General features: G+C 40.4%; 1 protein-coding gene across 1 annotated transcript in view; it reads left to right on the top strand.

The window, feature by feature from the left end:
- The first annotated feature begins 14,567 nt into the window (after positions 1 to 14,567).
- PLCE1 (phospholipase C epsilon 1) overlaps positions 14,568 to 21,719 on the top strand; it is a 162,505-nt gene continuing 155,353 nt past the window's right edge. Inside the window, exon 1 of the mRNA XM_054204633.1 lies at positions 14,568 to 14,725. The gene's annotated coding sequence lies outside the window, so the exon portion shown is untranslated. The remainder of the gene's footprint in view (positions 14,726 to 21,719) is intronic.

The raw sequence follows: 21,719 nt of genomic DNA, 5'->3' as shown, positions 1-21,719 counted from the left end.
TTAACCAGTGTTTCAATAATTAAATCGACTTCCCGCCAAAAAGGAAAAAAGCAGAAGAAGCAAAACCCCCCACCATTGCTAAATATTACAAAGATTGTAGTAATTTTTAAATTACCCGTATAACAGTGGTTCCTCCTTGTAGTGCTGTCTGTCTGGTTTTGTAAGAGCAGAAGAGAACAGAACTGGACAAGGGCATTTGCCTGCTTGAGAGCTTTGTGCAGAGCTTTAGTTCTGGGTGTGACTTGACTCAGCGTTATAGAGGGGAAAACTGATGAGGAAGAGGAGTCACATAGTGGGGAATTACTAGCAGTGTTAGCCTGTCTATCCAGCACCCTCTTCTTCACCTTATATGCTCAAAAATTAACTCATTGTAGGATGACTTGACACCATCTGTTTCGCAGGCTCTAAGGAAAAGAAAAAGCAAAGTGCTTCCAAGAGAGCTTACTGTGCCAGGCATAGGCTGGAGAAGACTAATTATGTCAGAATTTTGTGGAGAAACACTGCAACTTTCTCTTGGCAGTTCTGTAGGTTCTTCGGAACAGCTATAAATGTGTAAGATACAGAAATTTAAACATTAAGGGAAGAGGGAAAAAGAGCTTTTTGGATAGACAACATTAAAATCTTCCTTATTTACAAATGGATAATGACATAGTGCACAGAGATGAGGGCTGTTGCACTTAGACTCTTGAAACAAAATTCTAGAATTATGTCTATCCACCCCCCCCAAAAAAAAAAGGCAAAAAGGATCAAAGGATTTCAAAGGAAAAAACATTCTCATTATTACTTGGAAAACAAACTTCACTAAAGTTGCAAAATACTGTTCATTATTGACTTGATAAAGCGTGCTTACAGTCCTGAGCAGGGGAAGCAATACATGGGATACGATACGCAGGTGAACTATTCAAACAGGTTTCAGCTGATTCTTTTGATTCTTCAGTTCGCTTTGTATTGAACTTTATTTTCTGACGCTTCTGAATGAAGTTCCTACGTTATGCTGTCAAGTAGCAGTAAATTCTGGAAAGGATAATGAGAATCTACCTTGTCATCTGAGCTTACGTACTGAGCAAAGGGAAAATGAGAGATTTGAGTTCTTGCCCTGCAGGTATAAAGTGATTCTGGGGTCCGTGTGAAAGAGATGGAAAGAAAACTCTCGTTTTCTGGCCGGCGAGTATCAAGTTCTTTAATTTTTACTCTGTAGTGTGACTGTTCTGTCAGTAGGTGGGGCTGTCTTTCTTAATTTATTCCTTAATGTGTAAGATTAAACTAAACCCTGTTAAAAATCAAAATCCACAGTTTTGGACAATGAAAGTTTCAATACAGTGTGATGTAGACAATGTAAATGCCTAAATTTAAATAGGATTCCAAATGACCGCATAGGTTGCTGCTCAGCAAACCCCTGAATAATGTCTTAAACTCTTCTCTGGTGTTCTTAAACTGCATCCTGCACCCCTTCTCAGAGCAAAACATTGTAGAGGGTGAGGGGGACTTCAGCAGTGCTTTCGCTGAAATTCTGTAAGCTCTTTGTTGCCCCAAAACGCTCCCTGGGAAAGGAAGGGGAGAGCCGGCCTACCACCTTCATGTGAACATTAGTGAATTGGGAGGGGGTGTTGTAATAAAATTAGGCATCTCATCAGTAATGATGTTGTTGGATATGATATGGTCTGTATAGCTAGCATATGTCCTAAGCATTCTTTAAAAAAAAACCAACAACCACCCAAGCCAAACAAACAAAACCTCCAAAAAAAGAAGATAAGTACATTCTTGCCATTAATTTTTTGGGGGTAATTTGTGATGAATTTAGGCTAGTAGTTCTAATTTTACACAGAAATAGAGCACATATGCTGCCTGAGTAGTTGATCAGTGTGTTGTAACTATTGCCTCCTGTTTTAATCCTGTTTGGGGGATTTACAACAGTATTTTCTGTTCCGCTCTGATTTTTATGTTGGGGCTGGGGTGAGACCCCTGCACACTCCTTGAGCAGGTTCCTCGTGTGGGTGCTGAGACAGGGAGGACCTATACATCTTCTAACACCTCCTCCCCAGGGCCCTACCGCCAAATATTTCCAATGCCAGGGTTTCCCAGTAACGGTGTTGCTCTGGTCACCCCAGTGTGGGGGTATGGAGAGAGGACCAGGGGTGCTGGAAGAGCCTCTTCAGTCAGACCAGACGATTAAATGAGGGTCGTGCAAGCTTTTGAGCACAGACGCCACACGCTTGAAGCCCGGTAGCATTGGGAATGGGTGTTCCAACTTCAACTTAATTTAAGGGACGGAAATATTAGACAGGGAGGAGGTGGTACATTTAACTACTACAGTGAGCTAGAAAAAATACTCGTCAACTTATTTTCCATTGGAAGGTTGGCTGGAGGACTTTTTGCTGGTGTTAGCTGGCACTGGTACTTGGTGTTCTATTTAATAGGAAGTACTGGACAGATTTTGGGAAGCTAAGGAACGTCAAAGGAGAGAAAAATCTTTTTAATATTACTTGGAAAGGCTATGTGGCAAATCCATTTTATTTCATATAAAGTGCACTGGGAATCAGATACTAATATTTACTTTATGCTTTCCCATTCTTAATTTATTTCTTAAAACAAATATTCCTTTATATTACCATAAAAACTGTTCAGTCACTATTGAGTTCTGGTCAGGAAGTGAAGGAAAAAGCTGTATACTTTCAAAAAGTAATCCTGATTGTGTCGGATTTTCACTTTACCAGAAATATTTCATGCCAACTAATGCCTTGTAATAGATGTGTGTTCAATTTCTTCATTAAACACCATCTTTATATAATATGAATAAGGCCCTGTGTTCTGCTGTTTGTAGTAACGTACGTAGGAAGTCCATATGAAAACACTTAGCTGACATTTTTTACTCTTGCCATATGGCAAAACATTTTCTTCATTATTGAAAATGGAGAGTGATAAAGAAATACCACCATTTGAAATCTCCTGTGGGAAGACTACAAATAGGGAGGTGGTGGCCTTTTCTGCCCCAGAAGCCCGGTTTGCTCATGCGATTCATCTCTCTTCTGCTTTACTTGCTGGAACCCCAAAGCCGTATTTCCCTTGCAGTTCATTAGTTCTCAATCTGTAAAAAAGGTGGCTAATTTCAATTTACGATGTTATCAGCACAGTTCGGCTATGTTGTATTTTCAGGGAAGGAAGGAAGGTGGAAATATATTTTTTTTTTTAAGCTATGCAAACTGTAAAATTTACAGATTACCATATTTCCTGCATCAGCAGAACTTGTAAATTTCAATGTAAATGTCTATCATAAATCATCTTGACCCACCCAACTTTAGCGAACAGCCTCCTGTATCTCGCGTTCGCTTCGAAGGGGGAGAAAAGGGAAGGGGAAAGGTGTGGGGGAAAAATCTTTGTTCTCTCCCTGGCAAGTACTCTGTAGCACAACTGTCCCCGTGAACCCTGCCTGTGTGGTTGGGCACAGATTTAAGGAAGAGAAGGAACAGTTCGTTCTCTGCTGATTATAAAAGAATACCCTTGACAGGGTGCTGCTTGCTTCAGATTACAACTCGTATCCCAGGGTTAGCGGGGAAGAAAATACGAAAACTAGTGTTCATTTCTTTAGTATGCCTTTATTGAAACCTGGAAACCTTGGTTTTGAGGTAATGGATGCTACTTTGTGTTAGCCTGCAGCTCTCTAGATGTCAGGGTTTTGATCAACAAACTTACATACTGTTTTCCTCGAGAGGAATATACTTAGCAATTTGATTCAGCTGTTTTAAATTTTCTAGAGGACTCTCTGGTCTTTCCAAGTTTTGTGATGTCCACAGATATTTTGTAGCATGTTTTTCTAATTTGCGCTTTTTGTCTCCTTTTATTGGATATTTAGACGTTTATTTGCAGTCTTTACTGATCAATTTTTGTGAGGAGACAGATTTCCTCTTTCATGTGCACATTTACAAATATGTTCCAGGGAGGCAATTGATGAAAAAGCACCATTCACATTTCATTTCTCCCACTGAAATGTCCTTAGTGCATTAGGAACTTCTAGACAGAAGCACGAGGGATTACGCTGCACTTTTTAAAATTACAGCCTAGTTCTCTTTCTGTTGAGGTTAAGGAATATTTTTAGGCCCCCTGATTTTTATATAGCTCATTCCGTGCTTACGTACCATTTGCTGTGAAGAACAGCGGCCACCTTCAGTTTCTCAGTTGTGCTGAAGACTGTCATCTGGCAGATGTGGAAGTGAGGGTGGCTGCTGTGCTTGTGCCCTCAGGGGGACGGGAGTTTTGGGTGTGCAGTGACAGCAGACAAAAAAGGGGATACAGCACCACAGGTTGGTCAGGACAAGGCAAAACTCTCCTAATCCTGCACGTGGTGAAGATGAACGTGATTTGGAGATCATCCATCTCATGCTGTCTGTCCCCCCAGCTGCTGCCGTCGATGGACTGTTCACTGGAAGGACAATGACATTTACAACACACTAGCAATTTACAAACTCAAAATCAGGAGGAGACACCGATCTTCAGAAATCCTAGAAAATTATGTTTTGGACAAATGGCTTATTGAGCTCTTCCCATACTGGCCCCTTTCCCAATTTCGTTCTTTAACAACAGTTTTACTGTCATAGTCTGGATGGCAACATTTCAGCACATGACCTTAGTCATTAGTTTAGAATGTAGTGGTGCTTGTGTTTACTTTTATTAGTTACTTTTTTTCCCCCTTTACCTCTCTTAATTTTATTTTTACAACCCTTGTGATAATTTCAGGTATTCTTACATTGGCACGTTATCACACTTGGAGGAATTTTTGGCTAGGTTGTTCGGGATTTTCTGTATTAGATGCCTCATAACCACATGTGTTTATTTTCTTAGCCTTAGCATATGATTCCAAGTTGTAATTAGTGCCTCGGTGTTAAAATGTACCAACGTGTCTATAAAACACAGCATATGGATATTTTGATGAAATGAAATTGGGAGATACTGCTTTTATAAACCTGAAAGCTGCAGAGCAGATGTGGAAGGAATTACTGCAAAGAATCTCAACTGGCATATAAAACAGAAGCTGAAGCTTATTTTGTTTTTATTATAAAAGAAAGAACACTTAAATAAGGTGCTGTTGTAGTTAAGGTTACATAAAATTGAGTTGTCCAGGACTAGCTGTGAAACTATACGCACTGATATGCACTTAATGGAACAAGGTAATTTGGGGTTTTTTTTTTGCTTTAAATATTCAGTACTAGAACTTTACACATTGATTGTAAAATGTGTGGTTTTAGACTTTACAGTAAATGTAATGATGTTGCCTTTTGGGGAAGAAGGCTATAATAGATATTGCAAAGTTCATGTCCTTTTTTTAATTTCAAGAGCAAAGTAGCGATTGCCCTTTTTGCAGTCTGATTGTCTGGCTCCTTTCATGGAAAGTCCTGGGCATATGTACTCATTTCTGAATCACCATTAGGATTAACCACAAGTATTCCCCTACTCTCACGTTTTCAACACCTAATCAGCCAACCCGACTTTGTAGAACACAGCAGATTATTATTTACTTTTATATATTTCAGTAAAGCACTGAAGTGCCTACCAGGCTAAAACATGGGTGCTATTACAGTGCTGAAAATTTTTTTCTCAGTTTATTTTCCTTTTGAATTAATTTGCTAGTGTAATGCTACATTAGAATTGCAGTGAATTACTATTCGGTGTGAATTGCTATTCATAACCTTTCAGAATGATTTGGGCAGATAATGGACTTACTTGTTTTTCATAAACCTACTGTTTAGAGGAATATGTTCGTTGTTTTTCATTCTGTTGTTAGCACTTATAAAAAGAAAGATGATGTGGCAAAGCCACGTGCTTTCTTTATGTCCCTAAGTATCAAAGAAATCCCGTTGAATTTATATATCAATCAAATGCTGCTGGTAGTATAACTGTATGTCACTATGACAAACGGCATGTATGCAAGCACAGTGACAACAAAAGTCAATATATTAACAGAACTACAAAGGAAGTTAATAAAAGTGGATTGCTTTTAAATGTAAAATTACAGAATGTAGTCTGCCATCACTGATGGAAAAGATGGATCCTTCGACATATTAACTGTCAGATGCTCATTCTTGAGCTTTTTTTTTTTTTGTAATATCAAATGTCAAAATAGTGGGGAAAGCAAACCCTTTTGTTTCATGTCTAGAATTCACGTGCACTAGCAAATCCTAATCAATCTGGCAAAAAAAAAAAGAAAAAAAGAAGTAATTGGTTACACATTGGAATATCTGAATAGTCCGGTCATAGGTTTTCTTTATAAAATTGATTCAGTTTTATTTTTGCCAGATTCAATAAACTAACAGTTTAAATACATGTTGGAATCTACCTTAGTTCAATAGCTTTTAATGAGAAAAACAAAGAACAGCATTACATTCTCATTGAAAAACTAAACTTGAAAAAGAGACGCGAGGGCCCAAGCTCTTTTAAATACTGCATTGTATAACCCAAACCGCCTTGATTTCCTGAACATTGTCTGAATTATGCTTTCTATTTGGAAGTCATCCATCTGCAATAGAAATGAAGGATCCCAAAACGGAAGAGTGATAAGGATGAAATTGCCAGTGTGTTCTGTGACATGGGAGCAAGGCTTCTCCTAGCCCAAGTTACCTCTTTCTAAGATGTAGTTCACAAACTGTCCAGCAAAGACTGAAGATTAACCTAGCTCTGTGAACAACGCTCTCATTTTCAACTCTTCTTTAAATTTAATCACTTGTCAATTTACTTCCTTTTCTCTGTCTAAACACCATTTGGTTAATAGTCGTACAAATCTCTCTGTATTAATATCTTCGAGGATATTAACTCCCGAAACCAGTTATTAAAGTTTTCTGTGCTGATTTTTGAGTGCTGTTATTCCCAAACACATCCATTTCCCAAAAGCAAATGCATTTTTTTGAATCGTCCAGCTATCTAGTGGTATTAATAGCAGATCAAAGTGCGTTACATATCTCAGGTCATTCCTCAAAACTTGTAAGATGTCATCTTGCAAGTACCTGCATAAGGTAGGAGACTATAATAAATATGAAACAAAAACACGAGGAAGACATTCAGGGTATGTGAATTCTAAAATATGTTTTTACTAGATTGAACAGCAAAAGTTATGAGTTATTTTTATTTAAACTGTACCCTAATTCATCGGAATGATATAAAAGCTTATAGAACTCATTTATCTTTAGACTTTGTCACATAAAATTTAACATCCCAACGTTAGACTGTAAAAAGCACTACCGAAATGTCTGCTTTCAGGATGAGGCAAACTTTTAGTCGAGTCATGTATGCCAACATTATACAAAACTTTGGTCTGTTCCGCAGCCTTTATACATTAGTAAATTCCAGCAACTTGAGGTTTTATTGGAAAGCTAGAAGTAACTTAGATATGCTTGGGTCTTTTTATAAGGTTTATAATGTCTCTTCTCAAGCAGTCTTGGAAGAATCAGGTAATACCCAGGTTAGTGCTTTGAAACAGATGTCAGTCGCTGAAAAATGTACTTTTACTGTGATATTACTAATTTCAAGAAGGTTGTGTATTATACGCATGCAAAAATCTCATATTTTGATGCTAAGACTGTATGGCATTAGGAAGTAGGATGCTTATTTCAAGCATTAAAATTTTAATTAAAGATTGACCTTAGTCTTCAGCTGATAATCTTTCATCTATGGGCATATCCTTTAAGAGTATCTAGAGAAAGAAATGGCTGTGGACATTAAACTTTGTGTGTATGTGCAATAAATAGATAACACATAAAATGGCCGTATTTGGCTATAGTAAGAATACACGTTTTCTGTAGCACAAAAGACAAATTATACCCAATATCAAGTAGCAGAATGAAGTCTTAAAAGAAGAGCAGCCTATTGGAAAACTGGAAGAAAACTCTTGGCAACTTGATGCAATTCCCTCCCGGTATCCTCCATGTTTTTAATACTTTTAATACTTAAATCTCACAATGTGCATGTCTATTAGGTATCTGTGCAAAGGAACAATTTTTGCCAAACTTCACTGGAAAACACTACGAGATTTTGAGTTAAACTTTTTACGAAGCGGGTACTTTGAATCATCCAACATGAAGTATCTTAACATTAAGAAGAGCAAAAGTACTAACATACTTTGTAGCTATGTGTTGTGCAATATTACTGCCCACTGTGTTGGCACCCAGATTTTTCAGCTATTAAAAGAAAAATAAACACATGTTTAAAATATCTTATGGCGTTAACAGTTCTGGTTGGTTACCTAAACAAATTCTTGTCTTGGTTCTTGGATTTGGTCAAATGTGTGCTATGGCAGGTTGCCAGTAAAGGAACGGAATGTTAAATTGACCCTGTAGGTTGGTGGTTGTTTAGACACGGGCATTAAGGACAATACAAGTTTTATAATTTATTACATGGATAACTCATTGTCCCGGCTGCTTGTTTAAGGTGATGACAGAGCACGGGCAAGTCAGATCATTTGTTGGTTTGCGGAGGAAGTGAATCCCTGAGTACAATAATAATTTGGTATACAAACTGAAGGCGATAGAACTGCCTTTGGTAAAGCTTCCTTGAAAATGTTGAGCGGGAGAAACAAGCCTAGAAATAAAATACTGTTCAACAGGATTAATCAAGTGAAGGTGAACAGTTAATGGGATTATACAAAGATAGATACATCTAATGTTGTTAGATAAATCAGGATTTATTGTTCAGATGCTCAGGACAATATTCCATCCTGGTTGGACCATATAATTTCATTCAAGAAACAACACATTTTATCATTATAAATATCTTAAGGCTTTACTGTGTGTTTGCGGGACTTTAAATCTGAGACTGTACAAGGATAGTATGTATGTATAATTTGTACATAGTATGGCGGTATAATTTGATTTGGAATGTCAGTGTTTATTACTTGCCACTTTAATATTGCTAATATTTATGTACTATTCTTGACTCTCAAATTCTCGTAGGTTCACCCATTGATAGATATATATTTTCCATCTTCTGTTTTTAGGAAGAATTAAGAGAAAATTACGGGGTAGTGTTCATATTATTAAATTTATTAACTTTATTTAATTACTGGTATTAATACTTTGTTTGACTTCCATTGTCCCTGAACCGTAATAGGAAGTAAACAAGATGAAATCCTGCATTCTAATATAGTTGCTAAATTAAAGAACTGTCATAAAATAACGGTGTAGCAAGAACCGGTACTAAAAATATAGCTAAGTTATACAATGGAAATACAGTTGAGGCATAAAAGGCTTCCTTTAATTTGATCTATATCAGGAGTTACTCTGCTGAAATATGAAATTTGTCAGACTAAATCTTGTATACCCAAAAAAGCAATAATGCAGTTATTCCATATTTATAATTAATTATCCTTATCAGAAATGTTCTCTCTTAGAAATATTTGAAAATAATGTATGGGGTTTTTTTAAGTTTACTCCAAAATCTTTTGTATCTCTTCCAAAGACTAATTGGAAGATGACTTTACTAATGATTTGAAGGTCGAGCAGTTGATGCCAGTTCCAAAACTCTAAATTAAGTGTTTCAGCTTATTAGTCTTTTTAGACAGTTATTTATTTTATCTAGTTTTTTTTTTTTATTGCTAATTGAAATGTCAGGAAGTCTTTGAGCATGTTCATTAGGCTTTCAGAGTTGCCTCCATGACTGCTGGTGTTTGTAATAGTCAGATGGGCAAAACAGACTTCACATCACGTAAAGTGACATTAAATCTTTACTATAGTCACCAAGCCCCTGGAACACTCATAGAATAGCAGGCTTGATAAGAAACCTGCAGTCCAGAGTTAATAATTTTAAAACAATTTCTGAAATTCAAGTAGTTTTTCTTCCATATGTTTATTATTTTGAACCAGTATAGAAATTGTACTGGGTTTGATTATTTGTCTAGAAATTACAATAAAATAATAGTTGTCTTAACTGAAACTGTCTTTCTGTAAAAACTCTGCTCATGGGGCAGAATCACCTTATGATTGAATTAAAATTGTGCTTTAGAGAGAGAGCTGAGCTGCCCTGACAGGGCGGTCGCTACCCTGTGTCCATGGGCTGTACTTGTGCAGAATGAGAACTGGGCTAATGGAACGGGGGAATTAATTGCAGATAGGGCCTATGGGTTCCTTCACAAGAAAAATCGCTATCCATTAGTAAATCAATGAAAATTTTGCTGTACTGAAACCAGAACGCAGTTAAGAAAACACTCTCAGTCCTTATTTTCATGTGTTTCTAATTTTCTTTTAGAATTTCTGTTTGCATGTGCGCAAGCGTGCGTGCTTTTCTTTGCTTCTAGCTGAAGGGTGAATTTTGGAGCAAAGCCCAAGGGAAAACCTTTTGGCTATTTTTTTGAAATCAAAAGCAGATTTTAAGTGTTTTATGTAATTTGTTAAATAAATTGTTTGAAAATATTGCTACAGAATACCACGATTAAAGACAAAATACTCCTTTATACATTATACTGCAGGGTTTAGGCAAGTGATGTATAGTTCAGACTGAGCGCAGAAAAAAAGCCAGGTATTCTTGAGTACTGATCCTACCACCGTAGCTACTTGTTCTTCCTGACGTTGGGAAAATCGCCCAAATAAACTCACATTGCTTTAGTTTCCCCATCTGCATAATGTGAATAATACTTACCATCTTGCGGGAATGTGCGGAATTTAATATTTATGCATCACTTTGAAGTTCATCTCTAAATCAATTTTGTAACCCAAACTCCAATAATATGTGCTTGGTTAGAAGACTGTCTGCTAGTAAAAGCTGAAAGACACATCAATATTTTCTGAAAGGCCTATATTTTTCTCTACATATAAAAATTGTGTGTAGAATCCAAGATTAGTGAAACTTCTTATGTGAATCTGCACCTTGAGTTTTTATGTTTGCTGTACGTTGCTAGTGAATCCAGCAAATATGGTGAATTTGAGTTGGGTGAGTTGTCTATCTATATCATCGAGCCTGAGGGAGCCCATGGCACAGTGCGATGGCTACCAGTCACCATGGGGGACAGTGATATACGACGAGAGAGAAAAGAAAGCACTTTCTGCTTGGCTGTGAATGTTAAAAAGAAACTGTGGCCCACGAGTCGAGCCCAGGGCAGCAAAAAAGTAGTTTCTTCATCTGTACAGTGCAGAGGTGAAGCAGCTCAAAATTCACTTCTGAAAAACTTGGGCGTGGGAGTCCCCTGCAGAGGAAGAGGAGTCCTGGATGCTAATGAGCGCCTGCAGACTTCTCCCACCTCGGCAACAAATTAGTTCTGAAAGAAGGTCAGTGACATTTGTTCAGGGGAGTTACTTCTGTTATGTGTACAACCAGGAAGAGAGGTCTAAAACCGATGAATCTCGCAGTAACGGAGGCAAACAGACTACCCGGGTAACTATTCTAACAAGCAGCTTTCCAACGTGTCCCCAAGGAAATGAGGTTCTTCCCAAGTAAATCTGCTTGCAGCATCTCAGAGGACCATGCACTGCTGTTGGAATAGAAAGAAGATGGTTTGTCTCAACCATAATGTCATAAATGTGTAGTTGGGCTGCAAATTCATCTTTCTCATGACCTGTGTATAACTTCTGATGTGTTTATAAAGAAGGGAATCGCATTAAAAAACATTAATTAGCAGCTTATTGTTGTTAGATATATCTAGGCACATTATTCCTTCATATTTAATTTTTCCTCAGTCTACGATGCTTTTCAAGGATGCAATTTCTGAACTATCAATCATGTAAACACATTTTAGGAAGAGAGCAGCTATGTCAGCAGTCCTGCAGCCCTGTGATTCCTTCTTTCCTACAGTATTCAGAGAAGTGAATGTCATCCCAGAGGAAATGAGCCTCTAATTGTTTTGTAGGGAGCCCCTGTCACCATTGTATTTGACTTACAACTTTCACATTGTTAGAAGTTTTTTGATATCTTCTGTTACCATAATGTTTGAAAATCTTACCGTTATTAAATAATCTTCCAGTGTCCCAGTGAAAGATGGAAATCTTCCATTTACACGTGAGAAGCTGGATCTCAGAAAGAGATCCTTAATGCAGCAAATCGCTTGAGCATGTTATTGATCCCTGCTATGCTCAGTTGGCCCAGGGACGTGTGCCTGAAATTAGCCTTAGTCTTTTCCTGAGTCAAGGATATGGCGATTTCTCCAAATTTTCCATTCTGTAAAATGTATCACTTTCTTTTCAGTGCAGGATACCTTTTATTGTTGGAGTTTTGCAAGCTGAAAAAAATGAAGAGCGAACACGTTGTGAAGGAAAATTGATATATATTTTCCACTGGAATAATGTGATAATAACTTTCCTGCACTCTTTAAAACAACTGGAAAAGCAGAGCGAAACTGGAAAAAGCTTCCCTGGAAAGGTTCCTGTTGCCTGTGTGTTTAGAGGATAATTCATTGTCACTATTGTAGTGCTGAAAACCTATTGCACGATTTGTTATGAAGTAGTTACTATGCCTCTGATGCTAACAAAATGTAAAGTACACTAAAGTATTATTAATTGAATGTATTTAGGGTCAATATTCAGTATATGACTATATGGAAGTACTGAAAAATACACAGACCAGACAGAACGTGAATTGGTAAAGAAAAGATTGACTAGTTAAACTTTACTTTTTGCAAATTATTGTATTGTGGCATTTTTTGGGGGTGCTATATGCTGTGAATGAAATAGGGCCACACTGGAGGCAAAGGGAATATTACATTTTCTGTAGGACCCGGATTTTATCCAATAAGTACGGTATTTCAGTATGGAACGATCAATATTATGAGTTAATTAACCAAATTAACCCAGACTGGCCATGTCTCATGTCTCCTAAGCAATAAATGATTTTGATGTTACACTGCTAAAAAGATCAAGGCACTTTACTATATTGGATGTATTTTCTCTCGCTATTCTAATAACCAGGACCTGTAAGCCACCAGAAGAGTCAGAGTAGATAACAAACGTAAAGCCAGGAAGTAGTAAGTGAATATATATAATATACATAACACTGTATCTGACCTAATTTGTTTAAAAAAAAACCCCAAATGTAAACTTTTTGCAAGCACATAACTTCTGTAGGCTTTCAGTGGGTAACTTTATTGACTCTTTTTGATGTATTTGTTGAATTGCTAATAGACTTCCTTCACTGTGATTACTATCTACAGGGCATCGCTACTATTGTACTTGCATTATCCTCACAAGACAATTATTGCAATGAGGTGCAGAGTGTTTGCTGAGGTAACAGGGTAGAATGTATAGTAATAAATCTGACTTTCAAGCGTTCGGATTTGTTCTTCCCTTAGAAAATAGTATGACAAGTTCCTTACACTGGAAAGGAACAAAGTAAATTAACTGTAAGTTTTACAACCCTGTACTGGGACACCATCCCCACATACCTTAGTTATGAGAATCGGTGCCCTTCACATAAAAATGTCCAAAATGAAAGCGTGTGATCTATGGCCAGCTTTCTCCTGTTTAGAAAAATGAGAACGCCTCCTTTGAAATGAAAGTTTATGAGCCTGTTTTTCTTCTTGTTGTACTCTGCATGGAAAAGATGGCACGCGAAGATGCCGAGTTCACCGAAACCGTATTTTTTCCGCAGGGCCGGTGGAAACCACGCAGCGTTTCCCCCTCCCCTTCCCCAGCCCCGGCTCCCTCTTCCCTGGGACCGCGGCTGGCAGCGGAGCCCAGGGCAGGGCTTGTCCGCGGCAGCGCTTCTCAACCCGCTCCCGAATCGGGCCCTTGTTCCCGCACCGGGCTGCAGGGGGGGGACACACACCACCTTGTGCCCCGCCGCCGGCCGGGGGGCGCGGGCCGACATTCCGATGCGGTGAGGCAGCCGCGGCCCGGCCCGCCCCCGCCCCGGCCCCGGCCCCGGCCCGGAGGGCGCGCACGGCGGTGTCGCTGGAGCCGGTCCCGCTGCGGGGGCCGGCGCCGTTACCCAGCGGAGCGGAGGCGGGAGGTAGGAGGAAGATCTGCCGCGGGGATCCCCGGCGGGACGGAACCCGGGGTGCGCTCCCCGGCTTCGGGGACCCCCTCTGTGGGCTTTTACGAGCAGCCACGCACACTGACGGAGGGGGAAGAATCAGTGGAATCGGTAGTTCGGGGGCACTGCCACCCGCCGAACTTGCACGACGTGGAGCCGTTCAACGGCAGGGAGCGGGGCGGCGGTGGGATGCCGCCCCCGGCCACGCGTCCCCCCGGGGCGCCGGCAGACGCGGTGCCGCTGCGGGGCGCGCACCCATGGCGGCGGCGGGGGGCTGCAAAGCCCTGTCAGCGGCAGAGCCCCCCGCGCTGGCTTCGCCTCGCTTGGGGCAGGATGCGGAGGAGCTGCCCGCGGCGGGCTCGCCCGCATCCCGCCGGCCTCGGACGATCCGGGGCAGGGACCGGCGGGAGAATCCCCCCTGCCCCCCGCCGCCGAGGAGAGGCGGTCCCGGGGGAACCCGCCCCGGCGGCCCCGCGGCTGAGTCAGCCGGCGGCGCTGCACCCCGCGGCACCTCCCTCCCTCCCTCCCTCCCTCCCTCCCTGCCCGGGCCCGGCGGGGCGGTGCGCGCCCGCAGCCCCCGCCCCCGGCCCGCCGCGGTAGGCGCCGCGCTCGCTCCGCCGCTCCCGGGCAGCGGCGGCCGTGGAGCGCTGGCGAGGCGGGGGCGGCCCCGTCCTGCAGACCGCTCCGCCGCCGAGGCCCCGCCGCTGCTGGAGTCACCGGCCGGCCCGAGGAGGAGGAGGAGGAGAGGAGGAGGAAGAAGAAGAGGATGATGCCGGGGGGGCGCTGAAAGGTGCGTCTCCTGCTCACCCCCGCCCGCTTTCACGGGCTCCTTCCCCGGCTGCTGGCGCTTCCCCCAGGGGCTCGCAGGGGCAGGGCCCCGGCAGGGTCTGCCCGCTGCGGCCGTGCCTCGGGGCGGGTGGGGGCTCCGCTTTCGGCCATATTCCGAGCCTCGGGCCGGCGGCGGCAGGACCTGGCGGCCCCCCGCCTCCCGCGCCCTCCCCGGCCTCCCTTCGCTTGGGGGCTCCCCCTCTGCCTCCGGGGAGGAGGTGTCAGGAAAATCCCAAATGCAAAAGCAAATCGGGGTGGGTTGCCCTTATCCCACATGCTATCAATGGTTACAGATTCATCCCTCACTTTCCCTCTTCGCTTTTTTATATCCGTTGTGATTGTACAAAAAGTTGTTATTTTTTTACATTAAAGCCTGACTAACTGTAATGTGACAGGAGCAGTGCAGCTGATGGGAGAGCTGGCGTTGGACAGAGTCCCTACGTGTAAGTGGGTGACGATGTCTCTCCTCTCCCCGGTGGGTCCCAGTGAGCCCCTCTTGCCGGCTCTGAGCACTCTCTGTGGGTGCTGCGGGCCCAGGGGCGGCAGGCGAATGCATTCCTTCCAGCTCCAGACTTCTCTTTGGCCCGCTCGGTGAAGTGTGGTTGAGTTACAAAGACTCTTAAGTCCGCAAACACTTCCAGCAGTAGTTTCACTGAAGTGTTTGTAGGATCGGGGCCGAAGTGGCTGGGTGTGATGCTGATGGGTTCTGCTGCACGCTCTTGGGATGCCACCAGCACAGGTGATATGGAGAAGAGCCTGTACAGGTGGCTGCAAACTGGGCTTCTGATAAAGGCAGTGTAAGAGCCGGGTAGAGTGGTGGGGAAATGCATAAAAGATCAGATGTACTTCAAGGGAGCAGTCAAACGTTTCGTGTTTCATAGTAAGGCACTTGTGGGAAGAGCGGGATTGGGCTTGCTGTTGTACTTACATGACCAACATTTGCTAAATATTTCAGTCCTGTATGTTTTATGTATTTGTATATTTGAAAGGGGATCAGAGAACCTTCCAATTATGAAAAAGCCATTTAGAAATTACTGCAAAGCAGTGACCATTATGTAGTTTAAGAAGTCATCCGTTTCCAGCTACAGATAATCGACTTTGATCTGTGGTATCTCATCCTGTGAAAAGTCTATGGCAAACAACCAGTGTTTGTGATCGTTTCAAATCAAAATGAAAAACACCTGAACAAATCTGGGAGCAGTGAAACAAACGAGGTGAAACCAGAAGCAGACGCAACATTTTGTGTATTAGGAAATGCTTCAGAGAGAAATGCCCAAGTTGTAAAAGAGCATGTCCAGCCTGTGCATAAATTCACAAAGGATTACTAAAATCTTCCTTAGTCATCCAAATAGAATTTATTCATGTTCTGCCACATTGAGGTACTAATCTAGTATACTGTAATGTTCATTCATATTTTCACACGCGGTACAAAGTTTGTTATTAGGACTTCGTGACTGCAGACCAGAAAATGCAGTTCCTGTCCTCTCAATTCACATTAATTTAATGTGATGCATCTTAACCAATAAAAGCGTGGTGTTCAAGCCAGAGTTTCAATAATTTGCTGAGGAAAAAAACCAAACCCAAAGTAGAACTTCTAAGTTCAAGAAACATGAAAGCCCTACTGTAGAATAAAAAATTTCTGAAAATGGTATGTACTGCAAATCATAGAACAAGTTCGTGAAAGGGATGATATATCTTTTGAGGTTTGGGAGATTTGTGAAATGAGAAAGAGAAATTCTCTATATTTAGGTTATCCAAAAGAATGTTGTGAAACAATTTGAACACCATTTATAAGTACGCATAGTGGAGAGTATATCAAAGGGCTGTTCTATGTAAGAGAAATACGGATATTAAGATCCAGTGACCAGAACCTGCGCTGAAATCCAGTATTGGAAACTGACAGTTGTAACTGTTCATAAAGGATTGTGGTAAACTTATCGTGGTTGGAAACATTAGCTCAAGTTAGCAGCTCTTCTTTTCTGTAGAAGAGCAGCTGTAATTTAGCAATAGTTTGTGGATTTGAAACGAGAATTAGTTAAAGGAAGACTTGAATTGTAAAGGAGGCAAAAAGCAATTAATCTATTATATCATTAGAAGTCCTTGATTTGCATAGGGATTTTTCATTAAATGTTAAAATGAAGTGGTTTCTAGTGAACAGCTTAATTTACCTGCATATTTACAAAAGTATTTCTTTAATATTTTCTTCTTTTAAAACACTGAAGATGGCACTTCTGAACAAGGGTTGTTGTTTTGTTTTCTGTTTGTACAGCACCTACTGCAAAACGGATGTTGGCTCATGACTTTGAGCCGTAAACTTTATAAATGACAATGATAGTGTTATTAGCAATAATTTGCATCTTTTTTTTCCTTTTATATACTTTTTGAAAATGCCAGTAACTGAAACATTGGAACGAATCACGCAGCTCCAGTGTGGACAGACTTACTCCCACGCCTGTTCACAGTACAGCCATTGATGGCTCCATTTGAGTAATGGCTATCACTTGATTCTGCAGGCAGCAAGTTTACGGCTGTCTGTGCTTTGAGAATGCTGTCTGATTAACTGTGAAATAATGCTTTTTATCAAGGCTGTCTTTTAGAAAGCTATTGGCATGCTAGCCTGAAATCCGTGCTTTTCCTTAGGTTAATTGTGTCCCTTCTTTAACCTTCTTAATCTCATTTAGAAGAGAGTTGTTGCACGTGTACTTGAGGGCCTACATGACTGAGTACATATTATATGAGAGTAGTCCAGCTTACTCTGCATACTGCTTTGTTTGTCTTGGCAAACCTATACGTATATCTGCCTGTGGGTGGGGTTTCCATAGTCATGGTTCTGCCAGATATTGGTCATATTTCACCCTTCTACTTTTTTTTTGTTTTTTTTTTTTGAGCAAAACGTCCATCTACTGAAATGAGGCTCATGTTTAAGATCCGAGGATAAAGTGATGACAGTTTTTCTTTGCATTTCCTGTATTGGGAGCTCTCTAATCTTTTTCTTCTGTTTCTGAGACACAGAATTTTGATCGTATGTGAAACAATGGAGTTAATTTGTAAATATGTCACTGTGGGATCAAAGCCTTGTCCTTGGTGGTTTCATATACTCTGTCGTGCTGACATCTCTCTGCAAGACTTCATTAATGTCACTGATTTTAAACTAGGCCATCCACAATACTCTCTTCTTAACCGCCCAGTCATTCATAAATAATGCAACATGTTCAAACAAAAGCTAGATGTTCCGTCAGTTAGTGGAAACTGGTGAACTACAAGAGCTAGGAGGAATGGACTCAACTCTCCACCAGAATTACACTTCTTCCAGAGCCTGCCACATTTCCCCAGTTTATCAAGCGTCAGTGATGGTGCCGCAGGTAATATCGGCTCCTTCAGTGAATGATTTAAAGCAGCAGGGGCACATACCTCGGGGAGTATGGGACATGCCCCAGGGAGCTGCCTTTTGCCTTCTTTACATCCGAAACTCTTACGTACTCCAGCGTAACTTTCGAGTATGGAGACTGTGCAGGCTCGAGTCTTGTACAAGGAAGCGCATTCTGTAGGCCAGTATATTGACCATAATATTTTACTCACAGTAGTCTGAGGCCTATCATAATAGTTTAAACAGGCTGTCCACTTTGGGATACTTTTTATTCTACATTGCTAACAGTAAGTAATATTTGATAATTTGTTACGACGTTTTCAGTGGAGCCACCTCATTAGAAATAAATATCTTATTGTATTTTTCAACTGTTGTACCATTTCATAAGTAATTAAAAAATTTTAGGTATATTCAATATTCTTTGTGTTACTCATTTGAATGCTTTAAATGAGACACAAAAAGTGGAAACATCGAGTTCAAAGTCGAAGCTACCGTTTGAAAACATTTATTTTTGGTGTAATGGTTTTACACTATTAGTATGCACAAGTGCTGCATAACTTGCATCTAATAATAGTGTGTTTTCTTAAACAGATGACTCTCCAGTTGCATTGACCTTGCCTTGTGTAGCAGGACCTTGCTGTCTGCTGTTTCAGACAATGCTCTGATGTGAGACCTCTCCTCCCACGGTATTTTTCTCTGTCTGTGCTACAGCATACAGCAAGAATGCTGCTGCAGGGATCTCTGGTATTTGAGGTTTTGTTACACTGCATCTCCTTTCTAACGTTTTCATAATGCATTCCTTTACTCCAAGTACAAAACTCTGTTGCTCGGATTAGGTTAATTTCTTTCTGTAGCTGTGCAAGTATCTTTCAGCAGTATTTGGGGAAACCCAACTAGGTTTCCCTTTGGAATTTAGCAAGATAAAAAGGGGTCATGTAGCAGAGTAGCTACTGCTTTGTGCACTACCGACAGTTCACGTTAAAGAGCAACCTGTAGAGTTCCTCTTGAGGAACTTTCTTGATGTGAATGCCTCCTTTTTAATTCCTTTAGGGTTGCTACGATTGCTTTGGATTGCAGCTGTGTACCAAATTGCAAGGGAAAAAGAAAACCCGGTGTTTTAATATCCAGGCTGAATTGCCCTCTGAACACAGTATTCTGCTTCTGGTCTAATTTTAGGTAACTTTCATACTCTGACGTGTTTCAAAGGTGTATTTTCAACTAGTTAGTTATTGTTCAGTTTGGCCAAGCGTGCTAAAATGCATTTGTAATCAGATTGTTTCATTGGTGGGCAGAGGTTTCTAAGAATTGGTTAGTATTTTTCTAACTTTTACTAGAAGAATTCACACTTTCGATGACTCAAATACATCAGAAGTTCTGTGAGCATATGCGTTGTTTGTACCGAAAGCTGTGGGAAAATAATCTAACTGCAGGTATTTCTTGTGAAAGCTTCAAAAGCTCACTCTGTGTGCACCTGTTTTAGTTCAACAGGCTTATGGGAAGCAGTAGAAGTAGAGGAACATCTATCCAAGGCTCCAGCCTGCTGGATTTCTGACTGCAGGAGAGGCAGGCAAACAGGCTGCCTCCCTGTTTGGTTCTGTAATTTGCGTTTGCTCTTTAGCTGTGCCGTGGGCTGCTTTTCTGTCACATCTTGAGTGGCAAAGGTGTCAAAGAGCACCAAGCAGATTATAATGCTTCTTGAAATCTTTCATATTGTGGTACTCCTGCATTTTTTTAGATGAAAAATATTGCTTAATGTGGCTCCGTCAGAGCCCTCAAACTTTTTCAGTGTAGCTGTTACTTTTGTGAGTAGTCTGTTGTTTGCATTTTTTCCCGAAAGAGTAAAGGGGACATACAAAAAGGGGAGAATCTTGCATAATTACCTTTGCTTCATTGTGGTTGCACCTTTTTTGTTTGTTTTTGCTTTTCTTAATAGTGAATTTATGGACGAGACAACAAAAATAGAAACAATAAAATGAAGCAGTTGGACAGCTGCTTATGTTGGAAATATTTTAATCTTAACCACTCAAAATGTTGCTGTTACTATTGATTTGAATATACATCTGCTGTTACTCTATGCAGCAAAGTATAAGCAAGAAATTCCACTTTAGTGGAATTCCAGTTTGGTGCCTTTGGTAGGCATAGAAATGAAATATGGAGAAACTTATTATAGAAAATGGATGGTATCGTATGTGTCATTAACTAAAACCTCCATGGTGATCCTGTTTAGAGGCATTCCCAATATCATTAACCTGGGTAATTTAAATAGGTTAGTCCACTTAGAGGGCTTTTTTCTTTATTTATTTTATTTTTGTAGGACAAATTCAGGAAGTAGCTATCACTATTTAATCACCTGTCACTGTGTAACAATTTTAACAAGTTATACCATCCACATTAAATACACTCTCCCTTTGAATAGTCTTGATATGTCTCCCAGTATGTAATAGGTACACTTAATGGTTCAGTTGTTTGTGTTTGGTTTTGTTTGTTTTCAAAATGATCTTTCTTCTTGTAAGATAGGGCTGTTGGAGGGCAGTAATTGCTGCTCAGTGCTTCTTGCCAACCAGTAATTCATCCAGTTTTGCATTTTGCTTTTGCTCTCGATGAGCCGATATCTTGCCGAACAGCTCAGACATGTCTTCCCCCAGTGTTGTATGAAGTCTGCAGTGTTTCTGAAAAAGAAGAATTATTGTAATTTGCTGAGAAAGGAAAAGTGCACTGCGTTTTCTTTACTAAGTGTTAAAACTGCTCTGTTCTGTACTCCTGTCTCATATCTAAAAGCAGTTCTTTGCTTTCTAGATCTTTGAAAATACGGGCTCTTCTAAATATACCATGTCATAGAAACCTATATACCCTTTCTATATTTTGGATATATATTTTATGTAATGTGCCTCTGTTACAGATAAAGTTATGGAGTAGTTAATAGAAAGATGTTACCATGCAAGGAATTAAGCAGAGATTTAAAAATGCCAGCTGCGTGGATAGTGTTACCTCATATTTGAAAGGTTGAGAGGTTTCCTAAGTTTGGAAAAATCATGATGTTGACTTTATATAATTCTCTTTTAAGGCACGGTAAACCTTGGATCTATACTATATCTGTCAGGGTGTTTCTGGATAGAGTCTTCCTGCCTCTATTGAAAATAATATTAGCTTAGCCCAAATACATGTAACATCGGATGCTGTTGTTTTTATTGCGTTACTTATTCCATGTTGGCAGAATTATGATGTGTGTAAAAAATACATTTGCCTTTTGGTCCACTATTCAAACAGATTTCAGAGACTGTATTTCAAAATTCCACTACATGGTTGAGCTAACTTGCAGTATGAAACAGAAATGTTTATTGATTTTTTTTTTTTTTTAATTTTTTTAAAATTTTTTTTCCAGATGTGTGAAGGAGAAGGTGTTTTTTTTTACCTAAGCCAAACTAGCCTTCTTGGTACTTAACCAGAAGACATTTGTAGGTGAAGATCTAGAGCTTAAACTTGTTTGGGAATACAGTTTAATCCGAAAAATGCACTATTCAGTTGTTTCCATTCTCATCTAGCTTTCCTGAAATAAAATTAAAGTTAAGTATAAACATAGTACCCTGGT

This window comes from Rissa tridactyla, chromosome 6, assembly GCF_028500815.1.
Source record: "Rissa tridactyla isolate bRisTri1 chromosome 6, bRisTri1.patW.cur.20221130, whole genome shotgun sequence".
Lineage (NCBI taxonomy): Eukaryota > Metazoa > Chordata > Aves > Charadriiformes > Laridae > Rissa > Rissa tridactyla.
Note: the sequence above shows the minus strand (reverse complement) of the source record. Positions and strands in the feature narration are given on the sequence as shown.